The sequence below is a fragment of the Orcinus orca genome, chromosome 14 (assembly GCF_937001465.1).
Source record: "Orcinus orca chromosome 14, mOrcOrc1.1, whole genome shotgun sequence".
NCBI classification, from domain to species: domain Eukaryota; kingdom Metazoa; phylum Chordata; class Mammalia; order Artiodactyla; family Delphinidae; genus Orcinus; species Orcinus orca.
In genome coordinates, this window is record NC_064572.1 from 48,798,986 (window position 1) to 48,820,164 (window position 21,179).

Sequence of the window (21,179 nt, forward strand, 5' to 3'; positions counted from 1 at the left end):
TTTTGCATCAATATTCATCAGTGATATTGGTCTGTACTTTTGTAGTATCTTTGTCTGGTTTTGGTGTCAGGGTGATGGTGGCCTCGTAGAATGAGTTTGGGAGTGTTCCTTCCTCTGCAATTTTTGGAAGAGTTTGAGAAGGATGGGTGTTAGCTCTTCTCTAAATGTTTGATAGAGTTCATGTGTGAAGCCATCTGGTCCTGGACTTTTGTTTGTTGGAAGATTTTTTATCAGAGTTTCAATTTCATTACTTGTGATTGGTCTGTTCATATTTTCTATTTCTTTCTGGTTCAGTCTTGGAAGGTTATGCCTTTCTAAGAACGTGTCCATTTCTTCCAGGTTGTCCAATTTATCGGTATAGAGTTGCTTGTAGTATTCTCTTATGATAATTGTATTTCTGTGGTGTCCATTGTAACTTCTCCTTTTTCATTTCTAATTTTATTGATATGAGTCCTCTCCCTCTGTTTCTTGATGAATCTGGCCAAAGGTTTATCAATTTTGTTTATCTTCTCCAAGAACCAGCTTTTAGTTTTATTGATCTTTGCTATTGTCTTCTTTGTTTCTATTTCATTTATTTTGCCTCTGATCTTTATGATTTCTTTCCTTCTACTAACTTTGGGTTTTGTTTGTTCTTCTTTCTCTAGTTCCTTTGGGTGTAAGGTTAGATTGTTTATTTGAGATTTTTCTTGTTTCTTGAAGTAGGCTCGTATTGCTATAAACTTCCCTCTTAGAACTGCTTTTGCTGCATCCCATAGGTTTTGGATCATCATGTTTTCGTTGTCCTTTGTTTCCAGGTATTTTTTGATTTCCTGTTTGATTTCTTCAGTGATCTCTTGGTTATTTAGTAACGTATTGTTTAGCCTACATCTGTTTTTGCTTTTTACGTTGTTTTACCCTGTAATTGATTTCTAGTCTCATAGCATTGTGGTTGAAAAAGATGCTTGAGATGATTTCAATTTTCTTAAATTTACAAAGCCTTGATTTGTGATCAAGATGTGATCTATCCTGGAGAATGTTCTATGTGCACTTGAGAAAGAAGTGTAGTCTGCTGCTTTCAGATGGGATATCCTATAAATATCAATTAAATCTATCTGGTCTATTGTGTCATTTAAAGCTTGCATTTCCTTATTAATTTTCTGTCTGGATGATCTGTCCATTGGTGTAAGTGAGGTGTTAAAGTACCCAATATTATTGTGTTACTCTCAATTTCGTCTTTTATGGTTGTTAGCATTTGCCTTATGTATTGAGGTGCTCCAATGTTGGTTGCATATATATTTATAAATGTTATATCTTCTTCTTGGATTGATCATTTGATCATTATGTAGTGTCCCTCCTTGTCTCTTGTAACATTCTTTATTTTAAAGTTCATTTTATCTGATATGAGTACTGCTACTCCAGCTTTCATTTGATTTCCATTTGCATGGAGTATCTTTTTCCGTCCCCTCACTTTCAGTCTGTATGTGTCCCTAGGTCTGAAGTGGGTCTCTTACAGACAGCATATATATGTGTCTTGTTTTATATCCATTCAGCAAGCCTTTGTCTTTTGGTTGGAGCATTTAATCCATTCACATTTAAGGTAATTATCGATATGTATGTTCTTGTTACCATTTTCTTAATTGTTTTTGTAGGTCCTTTTCTTCTCTTGTGTTTCCCACTTAGAGAAGTACCTTTAGGCTCTGAATTCTCTTAGCATTTGCTTGTCTGTAAGGCTTTTGATTTCTCCATCAAATCTGAATGAGATCCTTCCTGGGTAGAGTAATCTTGGTTGTACGTTCTTCCCTTTCTTCACTTTAAATATATTTTGCCATTCCTTACTGGCTTGTAGAGTTTCTGCTGAGAAATCTGCTGTTAACCTTATGGGAGTTCCCTTGTATGTTATTTGTCGTTTTTCCCCTGTTGCTTTTAATAATTTTTCTTTGTCTTTAATTTCTGTCAATTTGATTACTATGTATCTTGATGTGATTCTCTTGGGTTTATCCTGCCTGTTACTCTCTGTGCCTCCTGGACTTGGATGGCTATTTCCTTTCCCATGTTAGGGAAGTTTTTGACTATAATCTCTTCAAATATTTTCTCGGGTCCTTTCTCTCTCCCTTCTCCTTCTGGGGCCCCTATAATGTGAATGTTGGTGCATTTAATGTTGTCCCAGAGGTCTCTTAGGCTGTCTTCATTTCTTTTCATTCTTTTTTCTTTATTCTGTTCCATGGCAGTGAATTCCACCATTCTGTCTTCCAAGTCACTTATCCGTTCTCCTGCCTCAGTTATTCTGCTGTTGATTCTTTCTAGTGTATTTTTTCATTTCAGTTATCGTATTGTTCATCTCTGTTCTTTAATTCTTCTGGGTCTTTGTTAGACATGTCTTGCATCTTCTCAGTCTTCGCCTCCATTTTTTTCCCAAGGTCCTGGGTCATCTTCACTATCAGTATTCTGAATTCTTCTTCTGGAAGATTGCCTATCTCCACTTCATTTCGTTGTTTTTCTGGGGTTTTGTCTTGTTCCTTCATCTGGTACATAGTCCTTTGCCATTTCATTTGGTCTGTCTTTCTGTGAATATGGTTTTTGTTCCACAGGCTGCAGGATTGTAGTTCTTCTTGCTTCTGCTCTCTGCCCTCTTGTGGATGAGCCCATCTAAGAGGCTTGTACAAGCTTCCTGATTGGACGGACTGGTTGTGGGTATAGCTGGGTGTTGCTCTGGTGGGCAGATCTCAGTCAAACTTTAATCCACTTGTCTGTTGATGATGGGGCTGAGTTCCCTCCCTGTTGGTTGTTTGGCCTGAGGCGGCCCAGCACTGAAGCCTAGAAGCTCTTGGGTGGGGATAATAGTGGACTCCAGGAGGACTCATGCTAAGGAGTACTTCCCAGAACTTCCAGTGCCAGTGTCCTTGTCCCTGCGGTGAGCCACAGACACCCCCTCTACCTCTGCAGGAGACCATCCAACACTAGCATGTAGTTTGGTGCAGTCTCCTATGAGGTCACTGCTGCTCCCCCGGATCCTGATGCACATGCTACTTTGTGTGTGTCCTCCAAGAGTGGAGTCTCTATTTCCCACAGTCCTGTTGAAGTCCTGCCATCATATGCCACTAGCCTTCAAAGTCTGATTCTCTGGGAATTACTCCTCCCATTGCTAGACCCCCAGGTTGGGAAGCCTGACATGGGGCTCAGAACCTTCTCTCCAGTGGGTGGACTTCTGTGGTATAATTGTTCTCCAGTTTGTGAGTCACCCACCCAATGGTTATGGGATTTTATTTTATTGTGATTGCGCCCCTCCTACAGTCTTATTGAGACTTTTCCTTTGTCTTTGCATATGGGGTTTCTTTTTTGGTGAGTTCCAGTGTTATCTTGTTGATGATTGTTCAGCAGTTAGTTGTGATTCCAGTGCTCTTGCAAGAGGGAGTGAGTGCACATCCTTCTACTCTGCCACCTTGAACCAATCCAGGATTAATTCACTTTAGACCTCTGTAGCAGTAGCATTTTTTAAAAGTGCATTGTAAGACTTTCTGTATGGGAACACTATAGGAAATTGTAACAGATGTTATCAACAAACTATACAGAATACAAAACTAAGCTTATTTTTTCCCTTTCTGCTTTCACTTTAGAAACCCTAGATTGTCTCTTTCGAATTATACATAACATGAGATTTGTCAGTATTCAGTGCAATAAACAACTGTCATGTAAATAAAACATAAGATCATTAGCTTTTTTATGCACTTAAAGTATACTTGAGGGTCGTTATGCTTTATTACAATATCCTGGCCTACTATGACTCTTTCTGAAAGAATATTGTAATACTATTTCATTGTTTAAAAATATCCACTGCACTTAAGTTATGAGGCTGTAGTAGAAAGAATTAATACCATACATTGTAAAGAAAATATTATCTATGATGATCTCAGAGATTGTTCCATGGAGAGCAGCTCTGTGGGATGCTATTAGGTGTTCCCACTATGAAGGAGTGTATTAGGAAAAGAAAAAGAGAGAGAGACAGAGAAATATTAGATTTAAAATGGTTGAAAAGGCTTCTTTATTATAGATGCCTTAATGTCTGACTCTCTGAGAAAGGGTTATAGAATACAGTGTTTTTCAAATTAATCTAATGCAGACTTTTTGCATGCAGTGTATAGTTGAAATAATGTGGAAAATGCTGACCTCTGTATTTCTTCAGATTCTTCAAATGTTTTATTCTTTGCATTTTTTGTTGTTGATATATATGTACAGAAGTGTGTAAGGTCAAAGAGCTGGATGTGGGAATGGAATAAGGCAGGTTTTTTTTTTCCCCCAAGTACATAAAATGGGAGGATCTCTCCTTGAAGGTGGATAGTTCTCATCTCCTACAGTTTGTGGAAGATATTTATATCACTTTAATGTGCCCCTTTAAGCTGCTCCCTACAGTCACAAAAATTTTACCTGGTGTTAAATACAGATTTTGCTCCAGGGCAGCATCTGAGGGAGAGTGTGATCCTAGCCCTCTAGGGCATAAGATGTCATTCTTTTTTGTTAAATGGCAACCAAAATATATGACTTTATTATTATAGAACTTCTCCCTAAACCTCTACTCTCTTCTGAAATGAATGTTGCACTCCTTCTTTTTATATATTTTTTAGTTGGATACCCCAGACTCCCGTAACTGATAAAAAAAAATTTTAAAGCTGATGCTTTTCTATGGCAACTAATGAAAATTTCATCATTCCTATAACATTTATTTTTTATATTGGAAATATTTTTCAAATGAATTAAGCCAAAATAATTATTCAGAATATCAGAGCTCAACATTACTTATATAATCTGCTTGCAGAAATTATTAGTTATTTTTCTAAAAAATAATTAATGATTTTTTTCACACCTTTAACAGCAATATACCCTTACAGTTTTACCCTCTAATAAGTGAATGACCTACATTATTAAATATGGGATTTACTTTCCATCTTCCATTGATAGGAGTTTATTAAACGTTTGAATAGTTACTTCCAGAGTTGTGCTGTGAAAAAAGAAATGTTTATTATTTTTAGATAATCAGTAATAACATTAACTTTCTGAATAAATATACTTTCAGGGAACTGATCCCTTGGAAATGCATGGGACATTCTTCTTTGGTGAGCTAAAGACTTTGCCATTAAGGCAGGGGTCCCCAACCACTGGGCCACAGACCAGTATCAGTCCATGGCCTGTTAGGAACCGAGGTGCACAGCAGGAGGTGAGCGGCGGGTGAGTGAGCGAAGCTTCATCTGTATTTACAGCTGCTCCCCATCATTCACATTACCGCCTCCTGTCAGATCAGCGATGGCATTGGATTCTCATAGGAGAACCCTACTGTGAACTGCACATGCGAGGGATCTAGGTTGTGTGCTCCTTATGAGAATCTAATGCCTGATGATCTGAGGGGGAGCTGAGGTGGTGATGCTAACACTGGGGAGTGGCTGCAAATACAGATTATCATTAGTAGAGAGGTTTGACTGCACAGAGACCATAATAAATCAATTGCTTGCAAACTCATATCAAAACCCTATCAGTGAGTGGCAAGTGACAATTAAGCTGCATCTTACAGAGTAGATTGGGCATAAGCAACACACTTTGGGTGTCACTGTCTGTCATCTCCCCCAGATGAGACCATCTAGGTGCAGGAAAACAAGCTCAGGGCTCCGACTGATTCTACATTATGGTGACTTGAATAATTATTTCGTTATATATAACAATGTAATAATAATAGAAATAAACTGCACAATAAATGCAATGCACTTGATTCATCCTGAAACCATCCCCGCCTCTGGTCCCTGGAAAAGTTGTCTTCCACAAAACCAGTTCCTGGTGCCAAAAAGGTGGGGGAACACTACATTAAGGTATAGACTAGAGCTCAGTTTATAGTTCTGTTCTTCAGACTCTGCACTAAAATTACTGTGTTTTCCAAAGGATTTGTTTAAATATTCTCTTATTTTATTTTCACAGAACCCCAGTGAGGAAAGTAGACTCCCAGTTGCTTTTGATTTGGAATAGTATAAATTCTTCCAATTATATTTAAGGGGTAGGATTTGTTTATTTTATTCAAAATCCTCAATCCTGGGAAATACAAAAAAAAAAAAAGATTCTAGAGCCATAGGGTTATTTTCAGACTTCAAATTGTAGCTGTATGTTTTTGCTTTTGTTTTTAATTGGAACTTTTGCTAGACACTTGGAAAAAATCAGTGTGGTAACATTACTTCAGGGGAATATTAAGAAGAAAAAGTATTATTTTCCTCCTGTTTTGTTTTATTTATTAGTGTAATTAATGTCATTTAACTTACTGTTAATATTAAAAAGTGACAAAAGAGTTGACTTTAAGTCTCATAGGACTATATGTTTCTCTTTCATAAATTATTTTTTAATTATCTTCCTGTTTAATTGATTCTAGTTGCAAAATAATGTACTTTAACACTTAGACATTCAAATCTTATGAAATGAAGAGAGTCTTTGCCTTTGTGAAGGACTAAACTAGTGGGCAACATAAAAAGACTAGAAGAGAATTGACATTTTAGTCATATAATCTTATTTAAGGCCCTTAACCTCTTTACTCTTCTTTCCCCAGGATAAATACCTAATTAGAGTAAAATACTTTTTTTTTTAACTGAAGAGTTATCAATTTCCCTAAATGTATATTTTTCAAAAACACAAACTTAATAAACAATTTAAGGTTTGCATACAAACTCAAAAACACTTGTTTTAGGGTTCTAAATATTTAAAATTCAAACTGATATGAATATTAATAAGCTGACTTCTAAGTGGAAAGTGATCCCCTTTGAGAAATTGGACATAAAAACCATTAGAGTTCTTTTGGACAATATATTATACATCTATGCATGTATTATTTAAGTTGTGTGTTTATATATTAAACACTAAATAGACTCATATAAGTTAAATGTATAATATAATGGATATATAAACATGCACACATATGTGTGTATATATATGTTATATATATGTATAAATTACAGTTTTACATTACTCTTGTTTTGTGGCAGTCTTCTTCTTGAGTATCTCACCATCTATACAAAATCATTTTAAAATGTATGCTTCTGCAGCAGTTTTATCAATTTATACCACATCATTTATTTGTGTAATGATAATGAAATGTGTCGTTACAGTGAGCTGAAATAGCTCAGCTACATTTTTATATGTAGGTACATGTACACATAACTCATGTACTTTATTAGATTTTTTAAAATATATTTTTAAAATTTATTTATTTATGTTTGGCTGCGTTGGGTCTTCATTGCTGAGCCCAGGTGTTTTCTAGTTGTGGCGAGCAGGGACTACTCTTTGTTACAGTGTGTGGGCTTCTCATTGCAGTGGCTTCTCTTGCTGTGGAGCACAGGCTCTAGGCGGGCAGGCTTAAGTAGTTGCAGCACGTGGGCTCAGTAATTGTGGCTCATGGGCTCTAGAGCACAGGCTCAGTATTTGTGGTGCACGGGCTTAGTTGCTCCGTGGCATGTGGGATCTTCCCGGACCAGGGATCGAACCCATGTCACCTGCATTGGCAGGAAGATTCTTAACCACTGTGCCACCAGGGAAGTCCCTAGATTTTTTAAATTAGACATGGCAAGTGGAATTATTCCTTGAATTTGTTCATTTTCCTACAATTGTAAAGTATTTCTGGAGTGATAGACTATGTTCTGATTTCCAGGGTTCAGATATCCTGTTGTGATCTACTTACACTGAAGCTCAGTTATCAATATCTTCTAGTTCTGCCATTGAAGGATTGAAAATTTACTCTTTCTTTTCCCTTTGAGTGCCATTACCACCTGCTTTCATCTCCCCATTATCTGCTTACCATAACTGACTCTAACTGTTCTCTGCATTAGTCATGTTAACAATAATTAAACAAGCCTACATGCAGCAGAATAAAAATGTCATTCCCTTACTAAAACACTTTCCTATTAGTGGTCTCCAAACTCTGCATAAACAATGCCTCTTCATCTCTCTCTTCCATTGCATCTCGCTAAAAACAGCCCCTGACAAGTTGGTATGTCTCAAAGTTATCTGACCAGTCTGCCAAGCATTTGACATTTTTAACTTCTGTTCCTTTATTTATGCATATATTTGTTCTTTCTTTCAAGTTATCCTTAAAGGCATAGATCAGCTAATTCCCTTCAGAAATCCTGACTAACTGTCTTCACCTATGGTTCAGGATGTTAAACCAGTGTATAATTTTATGTGTGTACAAATTATTGACTTAATATTTTACTATTTTATAAATGAAGATACTACAACTCAGAGAAGAGCAATAAAGGTATCCATCCAAAGTCTCATACACCATCTAAAATAATTTGCATTGTTTTAATAAGTGTATTTTTAATAGAATTAGTATTCAAATAATTTACTAACATATATTACATGGGACCCCGAAGAATATTTTAACCACTTGAGGAATAACTTTGTTTCTGGTTGGTAAAATCTTTAATTTCCTAATGACCTAAAACTATTTAGAACAGTACAAAGAACATTTTTATTTCTGAACTGTTTAAGAAGTTGCCACACAATGTCCCCTTACCTTAGGATACGTAGAGGGTATTTTCTCTAAACAAGTACATTCTTATGCATAACTACCAAAAGACCCACCAAGGTCAGGAAATGAATATTGATATATTATAACCATCTAACATCCGACGTCTATTTATAAGATATATAATATTTATTTATTTTTCTAAATTAAATTAAGTGTGACCTAGTCTTGTATTCACTAAGGATAGCAGGAAATTGGATGTCAGATATTTTAGAAAAGGCCCTCTCCATCTTCACAGAATCCCATTTGAGTCTAGGACCTTTCAGTTAGCCTTAAAAAATTCTTGGTCTTTGACTTTTCTCAGTGTTCTTTCTCCTGGCTTCAGCCTTTGAAGGCTTAATGCTTCATCACACAGTGGGTTTAGGTTTGTGTTGGTTCACTCAGTGGCAAATTCGTCCCTAGCCAAGTGTAGTTGAATATTTACCTTAGAATATGCAAGCTTAGGGGAAAAATGGGGAAGGGAACCTATATTATTGGACAATGCCACCTTTTGACTATGGAAAATTAACTTTATATTTCTTACTTATCTATCACACTTTCCTGATCATAGTACTATGCAAGCAGCAAGAACTTAATACATTCTTATATATGCTTATTTTCTCATATATGTTGTACAAATGTTTACAGGATATTTAAAAATAGTTTTCATCCAAAAATGAGCTAAATTATACTTCAAAATATGACAGTGATTATAAGCTAAGTACAATGCAATAATTATTTCTCAGAGTTTTGCCCCTGATGTTCTCCTGGATAAGTAAGTTAAATCAGAAGTTTTATGATCTCTAGTAATGCTTGGGGGAAATATCTTCCAACTTCTTCTTTAAGAAAATAACAAAAAAAATAACATTAACTCTTCTCCCCAAAATTATAATTTTGGTAGATTACATATTTGTATAATTTAAGAATGTTTACATATTAATAGACAAGGCTAACAAGTAATAGTCACATTTCTTGACAGATAATATAAGAATAAATTTTTATGTTTACTCATTAGTAAACATATATATTCATTGTTATATGTATGTTATATATGTAGCTTTAGTCATATAAATTATTTCAATCTTTATGTGTAATTATCTGATTTTAATTAACATTTGATATAATTGTAATAGATTGTCAACTGAATTCAGTGGTATATATAAATAGGAAAATGATAGACTTCATCATTAACTGCTTCCAGACTTGCTCTGACTTTCCTCTGATTTTTCCCACATAATTTGACAAATCTATCTCATAGATTTCTGATGACTTTCAACTATAAGAACAGTTTCACTTTTGATAATTAAAACTATCTTTCCTGTATTCATAAATCCAATCTGGTAGTTCCGTCTTGCATTCCCTTATTGATTCTCTTCTTCTTCCACTGCAGACCTCATCCATGGCCCAGAGACCAGCTGTGGAAATTTTGTCATGATCTCTTTTTTCCTTTTCCGTTAATATTTTGTTTCTGAGCCTCCTTGATTATGGCCAGGGGAATGGAATGTGAGGAAGAGGGACTAGGTTCAGCTGTATTCTGGCTCTCGGTGCCTCTTTTATGGCAGGTATCCATTATAAAATATGATAAAGAACACTGCATAAGAAATTTATGTATAGTGCTATCTCTAATCAGAAGCACATACCTAATTTTAAAAGAATAACTAAATATATTATCTTTACATTCATATAAAGAGCTTAGAAAGTAAAACAATCCCAAGAGAACAGAGAAAATTTTGGTAAAAAAAAAAAAAAAGGAGAGAAATCAATTAGGAAGGAAACAGAATGGATTAATGCAAGAAATGATGCTTTGGTCAAAATTTAAAATAAAATAGCACACTTCTAGTCTGATAAAAGAAAGAGATATTAAAGGACACATAAGAGAGAAACACTCTTAAGGAGAGCATCTCTAAAACACGAAAATGTCCTTCATACTAATTCATAATAAAATGGTGATTTTGTGATAGGTAAATTGCATATAAATAAAACTAAAAAACTTTGCTGACAAATATAAGTGAAAATTGACAAATCATGAATACTGTTTTTGAATATTTATATGTATAGGTGACCTTTCTCTCACAAATCAATCAATAATAGTAACAGAAATTGAATAACAATCGCAATGGAGTTGTTTTTAACCTTAATTTGATCAAATTATTCTTAATCAATCTGAAATAATATATGCTTGGGAGTAATCTAGAGAATTTAAGCATTAAGAATGAGAGGAAAGAGCTGAAGAATTAATAGAAAACTAAATAAATAGCATAGACTGTAAAGAAACTAATGTAAATGTCCTAATGGAGATTTAATTTTTGTTAGCAGCAGGCTAAGAATTTACTTTTTTTTGTTTCACTTGCTTAACTAACATCTTTGAGTTCCTATGTACTTTGAGTTCCTAAGTACCAGGGACTCTTCTAGGTAATAGTCACAGAGAGCAGGTAAAGCCCCTGCTCTCTTTGGTTTTAAAGGACAGTGGTGAAACAGCTAATAAACAAATGAACTGATACAAGTGGTCTTGAAGAAAGGTAAATCATAGGGATACATATGAGAGACAGTGACTGGAAATCACTGGGGTCACTTTAGCATTGAGTTATCAACATGACCTTTCTATGGAGGTGATATTGGAGCTAAAACCTGAATGATATGATGTCAGCCTTAGCAAGATTGGGGAGAGTAGTGGGCATTATGCTTTCCAGTAAGAGGAAAAGGGAAAAGGCGCTTGACATACTTGAGGGACAATTCACGCCAGTATGGCTAGAGATTAATGAATGGGAAATGGAGTTGGATGGTAGGAGGTATGGTCAGAGTGATAGGGAATTTTAGGAGTAGATAGGGAATTTGAACTTAGTTAAATACAGCAAGAAACCAGAAACCCGGGGAGTGACATGATTTGACTTATATTTTTAAATTACTATTCTTGTTTGTTTGATGTCTCATGTTTGTATCTATAGACATATCCAGTTGCTAGGCTTCCTATGGACAGTCCTTTCAATTAGCTTCCTGAATATTTTCACTTTGCATCCAGATGTCTTGCTATTGGCACTCAGGGAGAAGATGGATGATAGAGGAAAATAAAACTCCTTGAGATATTTTTAAAATTTCTGTTTATTCTGAGGATGATTTGGGAGTCTGTTAAAAGCCATCCGAAAATAAGCACTGTGCTTGTGCTATCTCAAATGAGAATAATTTAGCACTTTTGTTATTTTCACTCACAGTTAGAATGTCTGTTTTCATTTGTTTCACAAGTATAAATTGGTACTATGAAAATTATCATAAAGCTTTGTCGCTGAATAGAATCAGAAGTATATGAAAACTCATGACTGTATTGTGCTTGACTTGCTTTTGACATCCCAGGTCTTTTGGTTCATAGTATATTTTGGAGAAAAATATGCTCTTAACAGCTTAGGTTGTATTTTAATATTACTAGGTATCTACTCAGTGGAAAAGGCTCTATTTTAGGAAATAGACACCTAGAAGCTAAGCACTCGTTAACCGAATTATACTGAACTTAATTTTTTTCTCAATTGTATGAAAGGGATTGTATGGTCCAGCTTTGTGTGTTCGTGTGTGTGTGTACACATAGGTGATTTTCATTGTGCCTGTGCATGCTTGCAAACATGGTATTTGAAGCAGGCAATGCAATTGCCTACAGAACAGGAGGTAGTCTTGTAACTCTGTATAAAGAAAAATTAGTCCATTAAGTCCTTTAGAAGGATAAGTCCAGTCACCTAAGCAAGTATTTTTTTTTAATTACTCCTGTCATGTCCTAGAAAGAGTCAAAGAGAATCTCTGATGGAGTCCTTACTTTCAAGTATCTTTCTATAATATGCATAATGTGTATGCTTATGGTGCCCTACCGTATTCTTAGTGGTTTCTCAAAGTGCTCCTCTACTTGGATCTTTCAATGTTAGAAAGTTGGTAAGATAGGAACTATTACCTGCACATGGCGTGATCACCATGTTGCATCACTTAATTCTGGATTGCATCATCTAAAATGTGTGAAACTTAGACTATTTAAATATTAAAATATCCTGACTTGTTTCCAGAAAAACATGAAATATTCAAGCCAACAGCCTTTTGTGAAAAATAGCATATTTTTATCAGTTGTTTACTTTCTAATATCTTTGAAGTCCCGGAAGCATGACTCTTTCTATTTGAGTGTCAGATTATGAAGTATGTGTGAATATAGAAATAATTTGGACAGCTTTATGGGGAGCTTGACTTGTAATGTTATAAAATGAAATAAACAGGTTGATTTGAACACTTTTAAAGTGATTTATAATGTTTATACACATCTGTTGGTTCTGCTTTTCAGTAAACCTGCCAATTAATTTTTGTAATATAAGAAATATGACCTCTTCAAAAGAAGCATATGCACCCATTTATATTAGACAGAAAAAAGGTAATTCTCCCCATCTTAATTCTTTGGTGCCTTGTAACTAGTACAAGAGAAACAATGGCACAATAAAATTCTATTGAGTAGAGTTCTCACTGTTGTTAGGAACTATCAACATGACATGTGCCGGATATATTGCTTCAGAATTGAAATATGAAAGGAAAGGACAGAAGAATTAGGGATGTCCAGACATACTGTGGTATCACTTATAATAATGAGTTTACTGGCTAGGAGAAAGGATGTATTTATAGCACACCTAGATCTCCTGAGTTGTAGACAGTATTATTCAGAAAATTATTAGGATTGACTATTGCTATACCTTCTTACTTAATAAATAAATATATACCAATGTGGTAAATCATAATTAAAAGTATGGACTTTGTGGTCACACAGGCCAGGTTTCAATTGACAGTTTACTAAGTGTGCTCTTACACAATTTAAATAAACACTTTGAACCTTGGGTATTTTAACTTTAATATGGGGCTCATAATTATGGGGTTCATGGTAGTGTGCACTTCAGTGGGTTGTTTTGAGGATCAAAGAGATTAGGCACATAAATACCTTACTACAGTGTCCACAAATAGTGGCTATTATTTTATTAAAGAAACAAGTTATTAAATATTCTTAGTCCATCAGAAAGCTCTTGGCTTCCAAAATCTTGTTTCTAAAAACAGTTGTTAGCCCACAATTTCCTTATTATTTTTTACTTCCCCTATGTTCCATTTTTCTCATCAAATGTATTCATTAAATCCATTTTTGCTGGTGTTTTTGTACAGATTTATGTGGAATTCAGAGAAGTATGAATTATCTGTATTTTCTAAATGTTCACACTCTATATTGTATACGTGTGCATATTAAAAATATTTAAATAGCAGTTGGCCCTTTTACAGCATTATCTCATTTGACTTTGAATATAAACCTGAACTATATTTTGTTTTGCATTTCTGTTTACCGATGTGGAAAATAAGATATTGTCCTAGCTTATGCAGATAATAAGTAGGCCATAATCAGAGTAGGCCTTCAGATTTCAAGTCCAAGGCCTTTCTAACATTACAAACCAAGTCAGTATAGGAAAAATGCTATTTGAGTAATGAAGTCAGTAAATACTTGCATGTACCTTGAATAGAGTAATGATTCATTCATGCCTGTGCTTGTGATACCTCTCCTTATACAGATCGATTAACTGAGATTATTTAATACTGTAATGTTTGAGAAAATTGAAAAGGAAATTTCCCAAAAGCTTGATGTCTCTAGTAATCAGGTGAGACTATTAATGCTTCACTTTATGGATATTCTATTATTTGTATTATTACATTAAGCTCTGTGGTAATACAATGTGCAACAGAGCTGAAGACTGGAAATACGGAATAAAGGAATAAATTGTTCTAATTTACCTAATTGTTTTTCACTTTATTGTATGGCACTAAACTCAAAAAACGTTTGCTTTACAGAATAAAATTTGAGCAATAGTTTCATGATGGATATTGTTGTTCTATTCTTTTATCTTTTATTGTAGATATCATTTCAAAATGCAGTTACTTTAAATTTATATGCAATATTATTATTATAAGTATATCAACAAAAACATTAAATATCATTTATTAGGTGCTTAATGTGTGTCCAGCAGCATTTATTAGGTGTGAATATGTGAATAGTTTAGCATTTTACATACATTCTTCACCCTCAGTATAGCCCTCTTGGATATAGATTAGTGTCATTTATTACTAAAAATACAAGCAAGAAAATTTGAGACCTAAGCAAGTTATCTAGCAGTCCCAAGGTCCTCACACAATTGCTCAGAGACATAATCTAGCCTTAAACCTTCTATATAACTTTGAATATTTAGATTTTAACTGATTCATCTCTTATACATGTGACCGTCTTCTTTCCTCATCATGTATCTCATTTAGCACGGTTGGTGCTGAGTAGGCAACTATAGTGGATTAAAATTCAAATAACAGCATACTGGGCTTCCCTGGTGGCGCAGTGGTTGAGTCCGCCTGCCGACGCAGGGGACACGGGTTCGTTCCCCGGTCCGGGAAGATCCCACATGCCGCGGAGTGGCTGGGCCCGTGAGCCATGGCCGCTGAGCCTGCGCGTCCGGAGCCTGTGGTCCGCAATGGGAGAGACCACAACAGTGAGAGGCCCGCGTACCGCAAAAAAAAAAAAACAAAAAACAGCATACTATGATTCATTCTTTTGTCAGATAATAATTTAGCACCTATTGTATTTTATGCATAGACTTAGTTCAGTGGCAGATAAAAAAATGAAACATGCATAAATACTGTTTTTGAGAAACTTTTAGTATTAAAGCAGAGATAAAATATGTACATTAAAAGTGACAATATAAAATTTACAGTGGTAAGTTTCTTCATAATTACATGGGTGAATAGGAAGATTTCCGAAGTACTGTGGTCTCCTTTCATCAGTGTGGCCACGTTGCCCACAGCCACGCCTTTCAGAACTCCCCATACATAACTCTTAAAAGGCTTTTAACTTCGGGGAAATCCAGTGTTGACTTTATTCCTGTATTCCCGTGACCCTTTGGCAGCAGTAGCCACAGAAAGCAGTAACTTTCTCCAGCTCAGGCACATGATTTCAAAGGGCAAGATTTAACTACCTTCTGGAAACTCCTCTACTCTGTGGATTTATGCGATTCAAGTACCAGATTCAGTATGTGATTTATATTCCCCAGGTCAAATGTTCTCATAGGCAGGCTGTTCTAGGAGACAAACATCTATCACAAAATTAATCTTGTATACAACTAGAGGAAAAAGCCTGAAATTGTGTAAGACTGAGGATTTTGTGAGGTTAAATCCATCCAATATGGGGCTTAAAGAGCGCTCATCTCATGCTTCCTGAAATGAATACTGATTCCCGTGGGTGACGTTTCTAGAACATACTTATGAAAGCAATAGTACATAGGAGATACGCTCTTCATTTTAAGGCCTGCCCAATGTGATGAAATCATGTGATAAAATTAGTAACCATGTGAAAAAATGAGTACGAATTTGTTTGAAATGTATATAACTACACAACAAGAAGATATACAAATATATATTATGTGTGCATATGTACTCTTTGAGTTGCATTTGTGGCTGTGTGTAAGTTGCAATATATTATATAGGATACATTGGAATAAAGAAATAGTGATAAGTGGATGGTCAAAGTTTAAAATAGAATACAATAGGATAAAAGAAAGTTGTTAAAAAACAAAATTCCATCCACAGGCATTTGAATAGATATAAGGCTATACATACAGATATAGATACAGATATCTGTATCTATATATATAGATATACAGTTATCTGGCATCATTCTGAATGCTTTCTATAAATATTAATATGTTTGAATGATTAAAATATTAAAACGTATAGAACACCAAAGATAAAAAATAAAGATATAATTAAGATGGAGATATAATATCCAAGATAATAAAACATTTAAAACTCAATAATTAAAATATAAAGTTTAAGAATCTGTAGGTAATGAGATACAAAAATGTATAAATGTTAAAGAATGAAAGATCATTTAAAAATGGAAAAAATAAGAATAAAGTAGGATTAAAATAAGGTGAGGGAAGATAAATATAACCAGTGAATACAATTTTAGTTCTTTTGGCTTGAGTCTCTACAGTAGGAGCATTGGAAAAGAAAAGGATAATAAATGTAAGTTAGCTTGCGGAGGTAGGACAAGGGTTTAACTTCATGACTGGAGGCAAAGGGGGTGGAGAAGAAAGGGAATCTAGAGCTTGGGAAGGTGGAAATGGTTAGGAAGAGAAAGATCTGGCCTTCAGGCCTGAGAACATGTCTGCCATCCTCTCCGTATTCTAGCCTTGGTTTTCTCACAGCTGCTTTTAAGGTCAGCTGTCAGGAACTGTGGAAGAAATCAGGGCTCATCTTGTCGCTTGGGTAAATCAAATTCCTAACAAACATAAGAAAAACTGCTCAGCCTCATTAATAACTTGAAAACTGGGAATAAAAATAACGACAAAATTCAGATTTAACCCCAACTAGTAGTATTGTAAGTACAAAAATACCAGTTTGGTGGTTGTTTTTTTGGGTATTGTTTGTTTATTTTGTTTTTGATTTGGACTTAACAATTTCATGGCATACCAGAATACAGAAATAATGGCAAGGGAGCTGCAATTACTTAAGAAAAGAAACAGTTCAAAGGTTAGAGACTAAATGGTAAATTAGAACAGGAATGATCTGGGACCTTGTTTGGAACCAGAACTCTCCACAATGCAGGACTTTATCTAATGATAACACAGGGTAGAGAACAATATAAAATCTATCTTTTACTCATTTTTGTCAGACCCATCTGTTTATTTCATTCATTTGACAATATATTAATTGAGCCTTACTGAGCAACTGTGATCAAGTACAGGGGGATAGTGTGGTGAATGCAAGGAATCAGATGATAAACAGTTTCTTGTATAGAAATGATCATTTCACATAGTGATAAAAAACAATGTAGGAGATAAAGCAGAATCTTGTTGGGATAGACAGAAAAGGGAAAATTATATTGTGAAGTCAGGAAAAGTTTTATGAGTGATGATTAAGAGTCAATCATGGGAATTTGGTGTGGGGGGAATTTTTATAGCATAGAAAAGGTGTACAGGCTTAGAAGCTGGTGTGAGGAATGGAAAGGTCTGTTTGGCTGGATTATAATGGTTATAATGGAATATAACAAACTAGGAGGAGAGCAGTATGAGATGAGATCAACCAAATAGAAAGGGATTGATACCAATAGGGTTTTGAAAACCTGTGACTTAGAAATGGTTTTGTCTACAGTGGCATTATTAAAACAAAAATATATTTACTAGTCTATATTTTATTTCTGGGCCAACCTCCTTTCATGCAAGAATAAGACTATACAGTGTATTCTACCAAAATGTGTACTGATGCTAAGCAGGTAACTAGCTTACCTGCTTACCTGTATATAACTAGCTTACCTTATACAGCTTACCTGTATAAAAGGTTTCATATACTTCTCTTTCCAAACAGCAGGGGTCGCTCTTGTGTAAGTCCTCTCTACCATCCAGTAAATAATGTTATCCAGTGACCAGTCCTTCTCCAAGTATACATTAGTCTGGCAACTGACTTCTTCCTGCTGCATACATCTTCATGAACTGAGCGAGTGATCATAAACCACTAGAAGCTTTATTTTTTTCCCTCACTGCTTGTTGTGTTTAATTTTGTCTCCTTTTCTGCAAAGATTAGAAAAACAAACAAACAATTCAGGTAAATTGAAAAAGAAAGAACTTCTGAACAGAAACAATGATTCTTCCTTTTACTTGAAATTGTTAAACATCTTTATCATAATAGTTAATCTGTGCTAAGCACCAACTCTGCTTGCAGAGCCCTTTGCATGTGCTTTCTTGTTTAGCCCTCATCAACTTGTGATTACCTGTACTGTGAACATAAAGAAACTGAGACCAAGAGTGATTAAAAACCTGTCAATTGATCAAACACCTAATAAAAAAACCAAAATTCAAATGCAAATGAAGTGTAATACAAAGCCAGTGGGCTAGAGTCCATGGCATCATCATGTGAGAACTCATTACTTTATTTATAATGTAGTTTCTGTTAATACACATGCATATGATTGCAGCATTTCTCTTTCTTAACAAAGACATTTCTGTCCTTCATCTCATGTTAATGTTGAAGTCAAATACCTTCCACACATACTTTGAATCTGTCTCCTGTCAGAGGGTTTATTTGAATCCTACTCATGTACTGTCTTGATGTAGCTCTACTTCTGTCAGTGCTGGGTTAGCACGCTTTTATACAAGAGGAATTGAAAATGAAATGCTATGAAATTGATACGTGCACACCTTCTAGACCTTCAGAGCACTGCTTTGTACTAAGATATCTAACAGATGAACTTCTATGGTAGTATCCATTTAGGCTGGCAGTCAAGTGTGAGCTCTTGAATAAAAAATCATGTTGAAAAGATTTTTTTATCATGTTAGGTTATATAGCTCAGAAAGGTTTGGAATTTGTTAGCCATTTATAATGGGATTATAATGCCCTTTGGTGAGTGTTGTTTGAAAGCTAGGTTATCATCGTGTACCATTAGAGATGAGGGTCCTTGTACCTCTGACCAACTTGATAGTTTACATTTAAGCAATGTCAAAATTTATATATAGTCCCCTCCCTAAAATATTCAACTTAAATCTTTGCTGCCTTATGTAAATTTCATCCTTTGTCGGTTGAGACTAGCCAGAGAACACAATGCTCTTTCTATTCAGGCAAATGCTCCCATAGTTGCTCATAGTTTTGTCAACATTAAAAGAATTGTGCTCTTTTCTGAGGTTGAAATCACTACAGTTAAACAGGCTAAATGTTATTTGTGATGAACCACTACAGACTTTATCTTGGAAACTGTTTTTTCAATATGTTTTGTAAACCCAACTTATTTTGATAAAGTCACTATTCATTTCTCCAGTGACTTTTTTTTTCTTTTTTAAAGTGATTTTTTTCTCTTACACTATAGAGTATCCTCACATTTACCTTTCCATTTGATCCTCTCTATCACTATAAGTCTTTGAAGCAAACTGACTGAAGCAATAGGCTATTTCCTTCAGGCTAAAAAGATAATACGAAACCAGATGAGTACTAGAACCCAAGTATGCTGGGTGTGTGTTCATATGCTTAAATCATTCTTATTGTTAATGAAATGATCACACCCAAGCATAAAAAATAACTGAATATGTCTATAGGAAAAGCTTGGAGCTTTGTTGGCAGTTGACTTTAGGCAGTACACTCCATAGCTGGGACTCAGGGATGGGAGAGATTAACTTTGAATCTAGTACTCGGTATCATTCTGTACCTTTTACAAATGGGTGAAATTATTTAAGTTATAATGATTTAAAAACAAAGAGACTGGTAGAAAGAAAGAATGGTATTACTACTTTTTTCCATATTAAAAAATATCATTGCAGTCACGAGAGTTTTCATGAATTTGATTCTCTGATTTGACTAAATACTTCTACATTAAAGCTAGCTATTTCATTGCTCTCATGCTTTTATGCAATGGAATAGGTATCCTCTTTAATGTGTGAGTGTTTAAACAATTGAGCTTTAAAGAAGATAATTATCTCTTAAATTATTTTGTTTGTATTATTAAGTATGGCATTATTTAATATGTATAAGTAAGGTTACCATCAATTTATTGTTCAACTCACAATATTATTGGTAGGTAATTAGATTGTATCGGTGATACACATATGATTTCAAGCAGACTAGGATGTTTGATCATTATAAATTTATTGAGTATTATATTCAATTAGTGATAAAGAGTTACTTGGCATAAAGTTCTAGTATTGTGCCTTTTCTTGGAGTGAAGATTACTGAACAAAATTACTGAATAAAACACTTCTTAATATCACTGGAAACATAAAACATTACATGTTGCCAATAATACAAATATTAATGGCTAACAGAGTAAATAGACTAATCCCTCCCCCATCGTGAATTTACAATATGAAGAATTCTTGAAAACTTGGATTTATTTGAATCCTTTAAGATTTTCAGATTGCCTATTTAAGGTCTGCTAGCCATTCCTTCTGGCAATATTTAGAAGACATAAGAGGGATTTGAAAGAAAAATAAGTAAAGCAAAAAGCAGACTAAATGTAGAGGATTTGACAATGCAGCTTTGGGAGAAAAATGGGGAAATAAAACTCCTAGTACAGTGTGTTTTGCTTTGTTATGATATACTTTTACATAAATTTATCATAACTAACATTAATAAAAATTACTAACATGTATCAGAAACTTAATGTGTAAGGTACTTTGCTATGCACTTTACCTGGGTTATCATATTAGAACACATCTAATTAGATACACTTATTATTCTTATTTTATAGTTAAGGTAACTAAAACACAAAACAATTACGAAAGTTGGCCAAAGTCTCACAGCTTGTAAGTGGCTAAGCTGAGAATCAAACCTAGTACATCTAACCCTGACCTCTTACTAATTACTTTGATGTCATATTGTCCATATATATGTTAACTGTATATCCCCATGCATTGGAGAATGGTTTTGTTAAATATTCTTTATTGCTGTAAAGTGTTCTCCTTCAATTATGCCAAACAGAATAGACTAAATAAAGTTTCCACAAACATTTTGTTTCCCAAATATCTGGGTAAATAGCTGTATCTGAATCATCATTGGGAAGTAGGGCAACAATTGTAAGGCATATATTCAAAAGTCATTAAAAATTCCAACTAAAAATCAAAGGGAGAGATAAAGAGTTTTTATCATAAGTGTTTCA